At 36.8% G+C, this 16730-nt stretch overlaps 1 protein-coding gene across 2 annotated transcripts in view; it reads right to left on the minus strand.

Annotated features, from left to right (window-relative positions):
- The window catches only part of CDC123 (cell division cycle 123), a 103680-nt gene that overhangs the window by 20370 nt on the left and 66580 nt on the right, over nucleotides 1-16730 (minus strand). The window lies entirely within an intron of this gene.

The following is a 16730-nucleotide window of genomic DNA, read 5'->3' on the forward strand; positions in this document are numbered from 1 at the left end:
GCATGGAATCTTCAATGATTTTAAATTCTACTTAGAAGACATAGCTTATACATAGGTAAGGAAATGAAAGGTAGAGGATGTTACACGCAAATAACTATAACACATGGAGACAGGAATAAATTAGTACAGGGAAAGAGATTGCCATGTGACCTGAACTTTGATGGATGGGGAAAAATCAGAAAGATAATTCTTGGCAGAGAGAAGATGAAGACAGAGAAAATGCATTCTAGATAAAGAGGCATATCTGGAGAACAGTAAGTAATAGAATTTGACAGAAATAGTGACATAAAAGAATGTTGAGGGGGCAGCTGGGTAGCTCAGTGGATTGAGAGTCAGGCCTAGAGATGGGGGGGCCTAGGTTCAAATCCGGCCTCAGACACTTCCCAGCTGTGTGACCCTGGGCAAGTCACTTGACCCCCATTGCCCACCCTTACCACTCTTCTGCCTAGGAGCCAATACACAGAAGTTGAGGGTTTAAAAAAAATAAAAATAAATTAAAAAAAAAAAGAATGTTGAGGATGATAGAGCTGGGAAAGCAGAATAAGGACAAATAGTAGAGAGCCTTGAATGCCAAGAAAAGTCTCTTGGACACCATTCATTGGTAACAGGGAGCCACAGAAAATTTCTGAGTAAGAAAATGTCATCATCAGAATTTTTTATTCTTCATTGAATTATGTCATAATTTAAAATAGTCTTTCTTCTTTCTCCATGGGAAGGATTTTAATTGTTCTCTTCATATTTTATAAAACATTTCAAAAACTTTTCATTTTCTTTGCCATATTTTTCCATCTTAGCTGGGAGCCCCCCAAAGGCATGAGAGCCAGAGAAATAAGGTTCACCCACCGGGTTTCCACCAAGTTAATGCAGATGGCAGAGCCCTGCATGGATTCCTGTTGTCTGAAAATTGGGCCACAGGATAGATGGATAACCAAATCAGATCCCTCTGGATGACTCTTCAGATCGACACTTTTTATTATTGAAATTATTATAATCTATATTTTTAGGATAGCCTCAAGTTTTGTAGTATAGATATAAAACTCCTTTATAGAAATCCCCTAATTACTCTATAATTAACCAGCATTTAATGAGTTAATAGTTCATACCCTCAGTAAAATAGCAGAAGCTGCTTTAATCTTTCTCTTTCTCTGTCTCAAGAGTCTGAAGGACACAGCATGATATTTCAAAACAAAATACCCTCATTGGATGACTTTCTCACGCTGAATTTAACTCCAGGAACCCAAATGTTCTCACACTCAACTCCAACTATTGAAATATGTTGAAGGTTCTTTTTATTATAATAAAACTTAGATAAAGTAAGGTTTTGGTAGCCTTGAAGACTGTTTAGACTAGGTATAATCTATATGAAGAAATATATTTGGTGTGCCAATTTTTATGTAACTGGTATAACCTTGAGCTCTTTTCTGTTTGGGTTTGAAATATAAATTTTCCCAGCATTTGTGTGACTATGAGAGAAAGGTATAAAAAAAATAAAGATTCACAGCAAGTTCTCAGAACAGCTTCCGGAAATCCACTGTGTCTCCGACTCTCTCTTCTTTTTCACCTAAACTGTACACCTTTCTAGACCCACTGGAGCTGCTGGCTAGCTTCCACCACACCTTTATGAGTTAGTTCTCTTAAGGAAGAACTTTATTTTTTACCGAAGATTAAACAACTATATGTGACAAGATATAAATGCAACCCAAAGGTTTTAATTATAAAACACATACAGGGTGTTCCCAAAAGTCCAAAAGCTTTAGTTGCTTACAACTGCACTAAAACTTTTAGGGCAATCTGTATTTGATTTATCTTTTTTCTAAACACTCCACTCCAATATATATTTTATTTTCTTGGCCTAAAATTGACATATCCTTCACATCCAATATAACTTTTCCCTCAAATTTCCCATTTCTTCCTTTTAGGGATGTCTTCCTTTAAAATACCTTTCTAAATTTTCTTCATGCACATTGTATGTTTTTTTTTTCTTTTAAAAATACATTGAAGTGTTTTCCCTGCCTTTATACTACTATCACTTTCCAATGCCACCCTAATTTCCCACCTACAGTTCATGACCTTTTGGTAGAGGCGGATTGGGTGTGTTTCCTCACCAGTGTTCCAGAGTTCATTTATACACTGAGGGCTAATACCTTCCCATTGTGTTATAGCTTCTTTTACGGCTACTTCATGTTTGTCATCTTCCAAAGTTTCTCTGAGTTCTCAATGTCTACCATTCCTTATTGCATAATAGTATACTCTAGTGATGTCGAATCTTTTAGAGACAGAGTACTGGGCCCTTCCCACTCACCAAGTGTCAGGCGCTCCCTGTCCCACCCTTTACTCCACACAGGGGAGAGAGGAAGCACTCCCATTGGGCTGCTGGATGAAGAAGAGGGTGAAGAGAGGAATGTCCACAATCAGTGTAGAGAGGGGAAAGAAAGTGGCCTGAGTGCTCCCCTTCCCCTCCAGCTCTGTGGCCTATGAGCAGGCAGTTGGAGTTGGAATGGACTCTGAAACAGCCCAGCAGAATGTCGCCTGTTCGGAATGTGAAAGGAGGAGCCATAGAAGAGGAGGAGTTTTCTCAACTGTCACTTCACTCCTGACCTGACTGGGGAAATTTCCTCCTCAATCCTTTAACTTTAAGGAGAGAACTGTTTTACAAGTCCTGGGTCCTAAATTCTTGCTTTTGTAAAACTGAAAATTCTTACAAAGCACCAGATCTGCACAGGATATCTAAAGGTCAGATTTCCTGCATCTAAAAAAGCTGACTTCCATAATTTCTCTTCTAACATTAGCAGAATAGTTTTTTAAATGAGTTTCAAAAGTCCTAATTTAGTTGCATTCATATAGGAATCAATACAGGTATTACAAATATTATATAAAATTCAACTATTCCAAGCTCTTTTCTAAGTATTAAAATGAACAGCAATACTTGGTTCCAAAAAAGCCTAATATTGATGATATATGACTCACTAAATTCTATCTAACTCTCAATTAGAGTCTCCAGATAACATGAAATAACAATCATCTTCTCAAATTTATAAGGAGCTAAATCAATTGTACAAAAAAATCAAGCCACTGCTCAGTTGATAAATGGGCAAGGGACCTGAATAGGCAATTTTCAGATAAAGAAATCAAAACTATCAATAAGCACATGAAAAAGTGTTCTAAATCTCTTATAATTAGAGAAATGCAAATAAAAACAACTCTGACAGCAAAGGAAAGTAATAAATGTTGGAGGGGATGTGGCAAAATTTGGACACTAATGCATTGCTGGTAGAGTTATGAATTAATCCAACCATTCTGGAAGGCAATTTGGAATTATGCCCAAAGGGTTTTAAAAGACTGTCTACCCTTTGATCCAGCTATACCACTGCTAGGTTTGTACCTCCAATGAGATAACAGGGAAAAATACATATATAAAAGTATTTATAACCACACTCTTTGTGGTGACAAAAAACTGGAAAATGAGAGGGTATTCCTTGGTTGGAGAATGGCTGAATAAATTGTGGTATCTGATGGTGATGGAATACTATTGTGCTCAAAGGAATAATGAACTGGAGGAATTCCATGTGAACTGGAAAGATCTCCAGGAACTGATGAAGAGTGAAAGGAGTAGAACCAGGAGAACATTATACACAAAGACTGATACACTGTGGCACAATCAAACATAACTGACTTCTCTACTAGCAGCAATGCAATGACCCAGGACAATTCTGAGGGACTTATGAAAAAGAATGCTATCCACATCCTGAGAAAGAATTGTGGGAGTAGAAACACAGAAGAAAAACAACTGCTTGGTCATATGGTTCGATGAGGATATGATTGGAGAGATAGACTCTAAACAATCACTCTACTGCAAATAGTAATAATATAGAAATAGGTCTTGATCAATGACACAAGTAAAACCTAGTGGAATTGCTTGTTGGCTATGGGAGGGGGAGGGAGAAGAGGAGGGAAAGAACATGAATCATGTAACCATGGCAAAATATTCTAAATAAATTAACTTAATTAAATGTTTAAAAAAGAAATAACAATCATCATTTACATAATGCTTTAAATTTTGCAAAGCAGCTTACAGATATTACTTCAATCAAACCTCATTAGAATCCTACAAAGTAGGTAACTACAGATATTATTCCCAAGTTCATAGATAAACTGAGGCCCAAAGAGATTAATGGATTTTCCTAACATTGCACAATTAGTGCTGGAGATGAAATTTGAAACAAAGGCTTCTTTGGCATGTTAAACTCCTCCGAAGGGTTATTAACTAATCTGGCTTCCTTTACAACCTGACTCCTATCAAAATTCATACATATTACTCTGCATGCTAGCCCAACTTACTGTTCTGCATACACATCTTATCTCTAGTTTCTTGGACATCTATTCTGGCAGCCCCATCAACCACAGAATTCACTTCTTCACATTTCCCTCACAGAATTCCTAATTTTCTTTAAGAACTTAGTTCAAATTAAACTTTATATAAAGCCTTTCCTGAGTCACAGCACCCATTTGCTAAGGTACTCCCTCCCAAAACTCCCTTGTATTCATTTTGTATGTATTATGTACATGGTGTTGTTTTTTTATATATGAAATATGTTAGCTCTCACTTATTAGAATGTGAACTCTTTGAGGGCAGTTACTATTTCAATTTTGATTTGGTATTATTAGTAATGAGGAAAGTGCCTGGTACATAGTAATCATTTAATAAGTAATTGTTTATTAATTTCTGATCCCAAGTCCAGCATTCTATCCATTATGCCACCCTTAATCCTTAGGAAAAAATACAAGACTCCTAAAACCAATCATTGCTTCTTTTTTTTGCTAAAAAAGGAAATAAAAAATTATCAGAGTACTCATGACTTTTTATCTTCAATTTCCTTATCTGCAAAATAAAGGATTAGAATCAATGATCCCCAAGGTTCCTACTTGCTCTACATTTCTTTATAATCCTCATTACATCTAAAAATCTTGGGGGAAAAAATTAAAAAAAATAAAAATCTTGGGCATGAATAAAAAAAAAACTAGGTAAAATGCAGTTTAACTATAGTTGATCTATACTCTAAATATAATTAGCTTGTGAATGACTCACTACTGGGAGCTAAGTAGTCCTTATATGACTGATTGGTAAACATACTATCTTCACTGATGAGGCATCTGCAATATTATTTGGCAAGTGACTATTATCTACTACTTTTCTTAACCTACTATTTTCACTCTAGTGTCATAGGCTAAGTTAATCAAACTTCAGTTACAAAAAAAAAAAAAAGCTTTGCATTTACACACCTGCAGATTAGCTTATCTGGTTATTTATCTAAAATCTGTGTACTCGGCCATAATGTTCTCACATGATAGTAGAATATAAGAATGTTTTAAGTCATTCCAAGAGTTGAGAATTATAATGCCTTGTATATCATTGTGTAAGGGAAAAATGAAAGAACTACAAGTAAACTGAAGAAAGAAATGTTAAAAGACAGAGAGATAAGGAGGCTATGTGATGTGAAGTTAACTGCAAGGATGGTGTCACTTTCTGAACCAAGGTTTATGACAACAGGATAATGGATTTCTGACAAGGAGCAAAATTCAGGACATCTGGGAAGAACGTGTTTGGCAGTAGGCTTATCAAAAGGGTTGCAAACTAAAATTTGAAGGGGAAGGGAAAATATTCAGATAATGGAGATTGGGAAAGAATACAAACTGGAAAGAGTATTGTGAAGATGGGATTAACTCTCTCCTTCTTACTTGTAAATTTAATGAACAAAAAGCAAAGACACCCATACTTAACATTAAGTATGGGAAGTCCACAAACCACTTACTAAAGTGGTTTACACCTCCAGAAGCAACTGACTGCCTCCTGGGCAGTGCTAAGCAAATTTAAAGACTGCAATTGGTCCCCCTAAAGTGGAGAAAAGGACAGGAAGTGAAGTTAATAAAGGTCTTTAAAAGAGGCTGAAACTTTCTGTCAGGAGGTCTTCCGGCTGAATCTGGAGCATGGAGGACCAGGGACTCTGGTAAGACTGCTCTTGGATCTTCTCCTTTTGGAGCCACTGCTTCAGTGAGTGAAAAGCAGGCTCCTTTCCCAGCTTCTGGAGAGATTAGTTTCCTGAGAGGCCTCCCTATCTTGGCAGAGGCCTCACGGGTATTCGCCACCAGGCCCTCCAGTTGAGGGTCCTCCAGCTGAGAGCTAATTAGCCCTGCCTGGTTTGAGCCAGGGGCCGGGGCAAATATTTAGTATGTAAGATTAGATATTTTACTCTATCCTCTTTCACATTGCTCTACTTTTACTCTTCCTCTCTTTTTGTAAATAAAGCTGCTAGTGTCATTTTGATGAGCTACATTAATTATTTTTTAATCAGCAACCACATTCTCTTATATTTAGTCCAACCATAAATTTAATCCCTACAGTATATAGGTATTCACAAGATAAATAAGTAAGTAGATCAGTATTTGTATATATGTGCACATATACAGATGTATATATGCACACACTAATGCATAAAGTGTTAGGGGGATAGGTAATCAAATGAACTTGTAATCAACATAAGAGAGATAAAAATAACTTAATAGGTATCACTGAGACCTAGTAGAAAGAACTGTAAATGAAATATGAAAAATGAAGGAATTTCCTGACTCGAAAGAAACTATTTCTTGAAAAAAATCTATCATCTCCAGGATAAACATTTTCATTCCCTTTTATGAAGTCTCCTATGTTCTCAAGATCTTTCACTATTCTGAGGCTGCCTTCCCTTTATGCTTTTTAATTCATCAATGTCCTTCCTAAAACATAGTGCCCAGAATTGACCAAAGTATTTCAGATAGTTTCTTCTGGGCAGTGTTATGGGTAAATAATAGCTGGTATAATGATCTAACTGTTGGGTTTGAATATTGATAGCCAGTTGATACTGATTAGCTGTTATAATACACTAAAGCTGTCAGGGTTAAAATATTTGCAGGTGGTGGATGGAAGGCCATATGCAGTTTAATACAACTCTAATTTATTTCTAGTTGAAGTAAGGAAAGGCAATAGGAAGTAGGAATAGGAGTTAGGAATAAGGTAGGAATCTTATAATAAAATGTCTAAATACAAAACCCTTCAAAATCTAGATTGCTGTGTTTTCAGCTTCTTCTTGTCCACCAAGGGGAACCTCCTTAAAACTATTCTCACGTATCTTAAAATATTCTCTATCCAACTAAACCTATTCTGATTTATAAAATCTTCTTTAACCTCCTTCAATTAATATAAATGATCAAACTATCAGAATAACTGTCAGATTCTCCTGGCAGAGAGAAATTGACATAGGGCCTTCTTCCAAGTCAGAGAGAGTGGACAGAGCCTCTCTCTGGCAGCTTCTTCTCTCTTTAGGACCTAGGGAGGAAAACCCCTTCAGTGAATAACACTCTTTTTCTCAAGTCTCAAAGTAATATATAATCTTCTATTAATTCCAAATGCCACCAACTGTCAGAGTGAGAGAGCTCAAAACTGCTACCCCTGTTCTCTGAGACTGCCAGAGAAACATGGAGCCCAGAATTCTCTCTTCACTGGGTTTTATACTTTTCCCTTAAAGGGGACAGTGTAAAAATCACAAACCCTTCCTCTGACCTAAAACCCCTGCTCCTAATGAGACAGGGTAAACGAAATAAAATCTTTATCACAACATTCCCCACTGTGATTCCTTGAATCATTTAACCTAACTAAACTTATTCTATATTCTATACTGGAAACAGGGAGAAGTAAAAAGAAAGAAGAAAGGAAAAAAGCAAAACATCTGGCAAAATGCAAGTCACATACTTCATACAGATATTTACAGTTACACAATAACATACTACTGATTATATTTTTTACAGAAACAAAACTACCTAAAGATAATAATTCAAATTCAACTTAGTTATTACTATGTGAAAAAACCTTGCGACAATCATTATATACACATTATTACACTATTTACATATAACGTTCCCCCTGATAGATATATTTTCTTTTATATTTTAATTTTTATATTTTTAATGTGTTTAATATATTTATTATTATTTTTAATTAATGTTATACATTTATATTTATTGTTTTATTCATTAATTATTGTGTTTATTAACTATGTATTAATTTAAATTCCTATTTAATGTTGTTTTATATTAATAATTATCATTTTTAAACCATAAATTATACACTTACCTATTACGTTCTAATACCAACCTTTATGTATGAAAATCAAATCTTACATTTAAATGCAAAGTTCAGTGTCCTTGAAATAATCCAGTCTCCATAGTCCACATTGTAGTACAGTGTCCTTGGAAATAATCTCTTGTTGTAGTCCATTGTCCTCGCAAATAATGTCCTTTTGTCTAGTTGTCCAGTGTTCAGTTGTCTCATTCTTGATTATAATGTCTAATCATAGTTGACTTTGTAGTTTTATTGATCTTCATTCTCAATGGATAGTACTCTCTTCACATGGGAACAAAGTATCCATGCTGATTTTTCTCCAATCTTGATCGCTGTTAAAGTCAAAAGTACCTGGAAGGGACTTTCCCTGACCGGCTGGGTACCTCCTATTTTAAAGTTCTCTAAATCATATCTCCAGGATCTATATCATGCAATGAAAAATCTATCAGTCCAGCCTATACTATTGCTCCCAATTCATGTAATTCCTTGATCTTAATTTGAAAATCTCATATATTCTGCTATTGTTGTATCTCCAGCTAACACTGATGTATAAACAGGGTTAAATGTCTTTGCTTGTATGGGTGAATGACCAAACAGCATCTTGAATGGTGAAATGTGTAGGTCTCCCCTTGGTCTAGTTCTTAGACAAAGCAAAGCTAATGGTAGTGTATCAGGCCATTTCAAGTGTGTACATAATTTCCCAATCATCATCTTTAATTCTCTGTTTAATCTTTCTAATTGTCCAGAACTCTGCTGATGGTATGGCACATGAAATTTAGGTGTTATCCCTAAACACAAATATATCTGTTGTAAAATTGAATCTGTAAAGTGTGTTCCTCAGTCCAAATCTATTCTTGATAGTAAACCAAATCTGGGTATGATCTCTTTCAATAATACTTTAGTTATAAATTGTACTGTGTTCTTATTTATCTGGCCATCTTGTTAATTAGTCCACTATGTTATGAGTAAGATTAGATTAGCTGGTTATTAGGTATTGATTATATATTGATTAGGAAGTACCTAGCAGGAAGGAGCTGGAGCTGGGAATTCCAGGTTGGAATGAAGGAGGAAGAAGTCTATCTGTGTTCTGTGTGTGGACTCCATTAGTGGTAGGCAAAAACTGTTGCCAGCCTGGGAGCCCTCAGTGCAAAGGACACCTTGCATCCTGTTTTCCCCTGGGATCCTGTGTGGTGTGGCATCAAGTAAAGGACAAGATCTACAGAGCCAATAGAAGAGGTGTAGTTTGAGTTCTGGCGGACAGTGCTTCAAGCAAACCCCTTTCTACTTGGTTCCTGAGACATCTTTAGCTCCTGGCATCCAGAGATCATCAGTGGATTGCAGTGAGAAATCCCAAAGCCACAAACCCTAGCTGCACTCAAGCCTGGCAGGTTCCAGGTGTGAGGCAGAAACCCAAAGACTCCAGTATAGCACCTTGGGCCCTGTTAGTTAGATAGCTTAGATTAGTGTAGTTGAATAAGTCCTTCCCTGTCCCTTTGGGTTTTGTTATTAGGTGTCAAGAATTTAGAGTAGTCATTCCTATCCCTCCTTTTAGTTGTTTCTAATTAAAACCCAATTTCACCTTGTTACCTTGTCAGTTATTTTTTTCAGTTGGGAGTGGTGTACCTGCACAAGACTTCAGTGTTCAGTTTTACTCTCTCTTACATCCCAGAGAGTGTTCCCACAAACCCCATAGTTGATTTTTAAATATCCCTGGTGACCCCATTACTTATATTTTCCTACAGTTTGGCACCCTAGATGGGTGGATAGAGAGACAGACAGGAAATGAACAGTTGGCCAGCTAGATTCATAAAGGAAGTAAGAGGGGCTTGAACATTCCAAGAGGGAGTTCAGCCATTGGGTGAGAGCTGAAAGTTCTCAACCAGTGGTGAGCTTCTCAGAGCTTCTCAGCCACCACCCCAGTACTAAACAGAATTTTGTATTGTTCAAGGTTTAGGCACTGATATAAAATCTATTTGTAAATGTTCAAATGGAGTATAAGCCAAAGGTTGTCCTCCAAACATCTTTCCTCTAAATACATGCTGGTTGTAGGCTCGGCATGTTGGACACACTGCACAGACTTTTGATGCAATATTTGTTATTCCAGGGGCTATCCAGACTTTCTTTACAAAATATACTATGCCTTGCATTCCAAAATGACCATTCTTGTGAATTGATTGGCAAATTTGATTGTAAAATGTTCTTGGCAGTATTGGTTTACCCTGTGACACCACCCACACACTATTTATTTGTTTGGCTTTTAAATTTTGCTTCCATTTCTTGATTTCTTTCTCATTGTATGCATGGGATAAATCTGTTTCAGTAATGATTGATAGATTCAAAATTAACTCTGGGCCTTCCATAGCTGCTAATTTTGCAGCAATATCTGCTCTATGATTCCCTCTTGACAAAAAATCAGTTCTACCTGTCTTTGCTGAACAATGCACCACTACTAGCATTTTTGGTAATTGGAGTGCAACAAGACCTTCATTTATAATCTTCGCATTTGCTATCATTTTGCCTGGTGATGTTAAAAATCCTTATTGTAACCAAACAGTATCCACTGCATGTCATATACCAAAAGCGTATTTGGAATCAGTGTATATGGTAGTTTTTTTTATCCCTTGCTATTAAACAGGCTTACTTTAATGCTATTAATTCTGCTGTTTGTGCACTTAGATTAGATTGAAGTAATGCTGACCATATAGTTTCAAATTCTGTTACTATTGTTGTTCCTGTATAGCTTATCCCATATCTCATAAAAGATAAACCATCAGTAAATAAAACAATATCTGCATTCTGTAATGGTGTATCTGATAAAATTTGCACATGGTTTCTCTGACATTTATACTACTGATTCAAAATTATGTAGTGGTTCACCATTGGTTGGTAGATCAGGTAACAGTGTAGCTGGATTCAAAGTAGTGCAGCATTTTAATGTAATGTTTTCATTTCCTAATAATGTAATCTCATATCATGTAAGTCTTTAGTCTGAAAATGCTTGTGTTCTGTGTCTTAATAATAAAGCTTCCTCCTCATGTGGGCACACAATAGTTAGTGGACATCCCAATACTAAGTATGCAGCTTTTGTCATTAGCATAGCAGTAGCAGCAACACTTCTCAGACATGGAAGTGCACCAGCAGTGATTGGATTTAATTGCACTGAGTAATAAGCAACTGGGCACTGGACTGGCCCTAAAAATTGTATTAGTATGCCAGAAGCTACTCCTTTTCTTTCATGCACATGTAAAGTAAACAGTTTCTTATAATCAGGTATGCCTAAAGCTAGAGCTGACAAAATTACTTGCTTTAACTTATTTAGTGCTGCCAAGTGTTCTGCACTGAGTTTCAATGGTTCTGAGACTATTATCTTTTGTCAATTCTGTTAGGGGTTTGGTAATTTCTCCCTAACATGTGTTATGAGTAAGATGAGATTAGCTAGTTATTAGGAATTAAGATGTACCTAGCAGGAAGGAGCTGGAGCTTAGAATTCCAGGTTGGAATGAAGGAGGAGGAAGTCTGTCTGTGCCCTGAGTGTGGACTCCATTAGTGGTGGGCAAAACTGTTGCCAGCCTGGGAGACCTCAGAGCAAAGGACACCCTGCTTCCTGATTTCCCCTGGGATCCTGTGTGGTGTGGCATCTAAGAAAAGGACAAATCTACAGAGCCAAGAGAGGAGGAGAAGTTTGAAAACTGGAGGACAGTGCTTCAAGCAGTACCCTCTCTACCTGGTACCTGAGATCATCTTGACTCCTGGCATCCAGAGATCATCAGTGGATTGCAGTGAGAATCCCAAACCCACAAAGTCCTAGCTGTACTCAAGCCTGGCAGGTTCCAGGTTTGAGGCAGAAATCCAGAGACTCCATTTATAGCTCCTTGGGCCCTGTTAGTTTAGATCACTAAGTTAGAGTAGAATAAGTCCTTCCATTGCCCTGTGGTTTTATCCTTTAGATTTTAAGTATAGAAATCCTTTCCCACCTTTTAGTCGAACATAATTAAAGCTGTTAAGTCCCTTTTACCTTGTTAGCCTGTTACTATACTCTGGTCTAGTGGAAGCTGGGTGACAGTTAAGATCAACTGCCATTCCTGTAGAAATCCAGTAAACTCTGGTCTCTTCACCCTGGTCCAGTCTCTCATAAATCCTAAAGTGTGTTCCCACAAACCCCTTAGTTTATTATAATATCCCTGGTGACCCCATTACCTTACATATATTTTCTTACACATGGAATCCATTGTCTGTAAAAGCCAGTTGTTCCCAAAACTGCTCTTAGTTGTTTTTTAGTTGTACATTGAGAAAACACCAACTTCTTAGACTTATGTTTCATTTAATGCAGTAAGATTGCATTAGTGATGTTCACTACTGCCATATCACACTTAAGATTCATACAGAGCTTGCAGTCCACCAGAACTCCCAGGTCTTTTTCAAACTACCATCTAGATGTCTCTTCTCATTTTGTAGTAATGAAGTTGTTTGGTTTTTTTACTCTAAAGATAAGACTTCACATTTATCCCCCTTTCCTACAAATTTGACAAGCAACTTGTCTATATCTTTATCCAAGGGTCAGAGATAGGAATTGGACCTATGATTTCATTGGTACTATAGAGAATTCCCGGGGAAGGAAATTCCCTCTTCCAAGGTAAGCTGTGTTATAAGGAAGAGAGGGGTTAGAGTAAAGTTTGAGTAAGTTTGCAGAGGATGGAGGCATGAGACCAAGAGGGAAAGAATTCTAGAATGTTGGTAAAAGGGGTTGAGTGGAAAAAAGTCAGAAGCAATTAGTCTCTCTGGGGTTTGTTGATTATAAGCATCTAGGAGGCTTTTGCTATCTACCTATCCTATGGATTACCTTTACCTATCCTTCCTATTAATTCCTGTGTTTCCTGGGAAGAAGATCCTTGAACTGAAGCTAGCTTGACTCAACATCTTGTCAACAGCAGCTGTCAGTGAGTGGGAGATCTGAGTCCATTCGGACTTGGGATCTTTCCCTGGGCCCTACCGAGCTTACCACAGACCAGTACCTTAATACCATCTAAGGAGGATTTTAGTGCAGCTTAGCAAAAGCAGGGACTGGGGATTTTCTAGGAAATTAGGAGAGGATTAGTGTAGACCAACTACTCTGAGAAGACTCTCCTTGAGGAAATATTAGATCCTTGGGACTTTTAGTTAGAGAAAATTAGCCTTTGAGTTATCCAAATCTCTTTTAACCTTTCCCTTTTAAATTAAATTACTTTTCCATTTATTGAGTGGTCTGCGTGTGATCTCAGACGAGGCTCTGCCTAGACAGAATTTCTGTTGGCCTTTTCACGCAAGGGTTAATATCTTGATACTTGCCCAATTCAATCCATCCTATCCCATCCCCAAAACCACCCTAATACAGTTGGCACTTTCCCCATTATTCAGTCTTAAAGAGTTGCCCAGACCACTGAGAATTAAATGTCTTGCCTGGGGTCATCGAGCGAAAACAGACTGAACCTAAGGTCTTCCTCACTTTCAAAGCCTGTTCCATGTCTACACCATCACAGTTATACTCATGCCTTTTTCTAAATCACTGATAAAAATGTTCCACAGCAAAGATCCTTAGGGCATTCCACTAGGGAATTCCTTTCCAATCAGACATCAAAACATTGATGACAATTCTTTGTGTCTGGCCATTTGTCCAGTTTCAAATAAACAAAATTATATCCTACCTACCCCATATTTCTTCAACTTTTTCCATAAGAACAGTATGGGACCTTGTGAAATGCTTTGTTAACATATAAGTAAACTATACTTCCAGTATAGTATTCCTCTGATCTGGAAGTTCAGTAAACTTGTCAAAAAAGGAAATGGGGTCAGGCTGACGGGACATATTCTTGATGAGGCCAATCTGGTGCTTTATGATCACTGCTTCCTTTTCTTGATGATGTTCATTAACAATGTGTTTGCTATAAATACATATTAGGCTCACTTAAATCTGTATTTTGTAAGCCCCATTAGCCTATGGAGAAAGATTTAGACCATATAAGAGAGACTTAGGGGGTCTTGGTTGGCTATAAGCTCAGGCTGAACCAATGGTATGATATAGATGCCAAAAATAAAGCTCAAACAATCTTAACATGAAAAAATAAGATGAAAGCATAAAATCAAGCAATAAATAGTTTCACAGTAATTTGTGCTGGTCAGCCCTCATTTGGGATCTTAATGACAAAAACTGATATTTATGTAGTAATATAAGGCTTGCAAAGCACTATATATATTATATAAAATCACATTAACATCAAAATAAACCTGTGAGATAAGTACCAATTGTATTATCATCACCATTTGGGTCTATATATTTTATTTCATCCAAGGCAGCTAGGCATAGTGGACTGAGCACCTAGAGTAAGAAAGACCTGACTTCAAACCTAGCCAGGCACACTTATTAGCTGTGTGATCTTGGGTAAGTCATTTAACATGTTTGCCACTGTTTTCCCAGCTATAAAACAGAGGCAATAATACTACCTACCTTGTAAGGTTATTATGAAGATCAAATGAGATAATAATTATAAAGCACTTAACACAGTGTGTCACAAAGTCAGCACTATAAAAATATTAACTATTACTATGTAGGGAACTCCTAGGGTGCAAATGTCTTCCATCAATGCAGAAGAGCAACTGGTCTGCAACTAATTCTCTCAGAGAACCTCTTGCTGGCACCAAGAAGCCACAAAAAAGTAGATGTAGAAGCTTGATTTGAATCCAAAACTTTTTCTCTTATACTATAAAGAACAATATGTCTGATCCAGGTCTTATATTTTAAGAGGACACTGATGAACTAAAACAAGTCTGGTATACTGAAGGAAACCATGACAAGAAAAAGAGAAAGAACTGGAAGTGATGAACCTTGAGCAGAAACATGGCAATAAAATACTTCTTTCTTTCATTACATATTTATTAAGCACCTGTATGCTTGAAGGGCTTGAGGAGCATTTCAGTGTAAGAAATACTTTACTGTTCATTTGTCACAAATAGATTGCTTTGGGCCTTTTAAAAGAATTAACCTGATCTCTAATTCAATTAGATTTTCAGCAGGATGAAAAATATCAAATGGAATTTCAAAAATAACCTAAAGAGTAGATTAACAAATATATGTGATTTGTACTCCTCCATTATTTAATTACAGAAGAAAATCTTAGATAAGAATATGCCTGTGTTAGAATTAATTAAAAATAAAAACATGAACTTTTCTGATATCTTTTATGAAGCTAGGGAAAAGCAAATCTGTTAGGGTTCTCAACTGCATCACCTTAAGCTAAGTAGGAAGGGAAGTGGTTACTTAAGCACAAAGTTAATTCTCTGTGTGAAGCAAATCTATCATGGTGGTGAATGGCCTGCCCCTCCATGGTTTTCCTTAACTTTGATTTTTCTGGACCAACCATGCCTTTGACCATACAATCCCCAGAAGTTTATAACATTCCTCTCCCTAGCATACCGGATCTCAAAGGCCAGATTGCACAATGGAAAGAATACTGGACTCAGACGGAAGAGAATAGGATTTAGAATCCCAATATGGATAACATTTCTTAGCTTTGTGACACTGGGCAAATGACTTAACCTCTCTGAGTCTCAATTTTGTATTTTGAGGACAATAATTCTTGCAATTCCTTTATCACAAGATTATTGTAAAGATATAATTTTGCAAAATTTTAAGTAACACAAAATTGTCAACTAATAGTATCATTGTTGCTGCTACTTTTGTTGTTGTTCAAATATGTGAAGTACTGTCATGGTGAAGGAAGACTGTACTTATTCTGTGTAACATGGACTAACAAGTATCTTCAGACAATATTAGCTTTTTTGGTTGCCATGTCATGTTGGTGTCCACAAAGCAAAACTAATACAAATGGGGGCAGCTGGGTAGCTCAGTGGAGTGAGAGTCAGGCCTAGAGACAGGAGGTCCTAGGTTCAAACCCGGCCTCAGCCACTTCCCAACTGTGTGACCCTGGGCAAGTCACTTGACCCCCATTGCCCACCCTTACCAATCTTCCACCTATGAGACAATACACCGAAGTACAAGGGTTTAAAAAAAAAAAACTAATACAAATGGATGGAAGTTACAGGAAGTCAAGTTTATGCTCAAAACAAGAAGCAGCTACGTGAGATGCCAAAATACAGAATCTACTTTTTATGACAGCAGTGAGTTATCTGCCATCAGAGGACTTCAAGCAGAGGTTGAATGTATAGTTGTTGAGGATGTGGTAGTAAGGATTCGATGTTTTGGACAGATTTGATCCCCCTTAACTAAGGTCTCTCCCAATTCTAGAGTCAAAGAATCTCACAGATTCAAGAAACTTATAGAGAGGGAGCTTTTAAAGTGATATAAGAAATAGTTTTTAAACCATTAGAGCTGTCTAGAAATGCAAAGTGTTCAACAAAACCAACTGAGCTAAAATAAAGCGGAACATAACTGGAAGAAAAATCTTTATAGCAAATTTCTAATAAGAGTTTTCATTCCCAGAATAAATGAGGTACTCATTCAAATCAGTAAAAGTCATTCCTCAATTGATAAATGATCAAAGGATATGAAGAGGCAACTTTCCAAAAAAAAAAAAAAAAAAATATA

The sequence above is a fragment of the Gracilinanus agilis genome, chromosome 5, assembly GCF_016433145.1.
Source record: "Gracilinanus agilis isolate LMUSP501 chromosome 5, AgileGrace, whole genome shotgun sequence".
NCBI lineage: Eukaryota > Metazoa > Chordata > Mammalia > Didelphimorphia > Didelphidae > Gracilinanus > Gracilinanus agilis.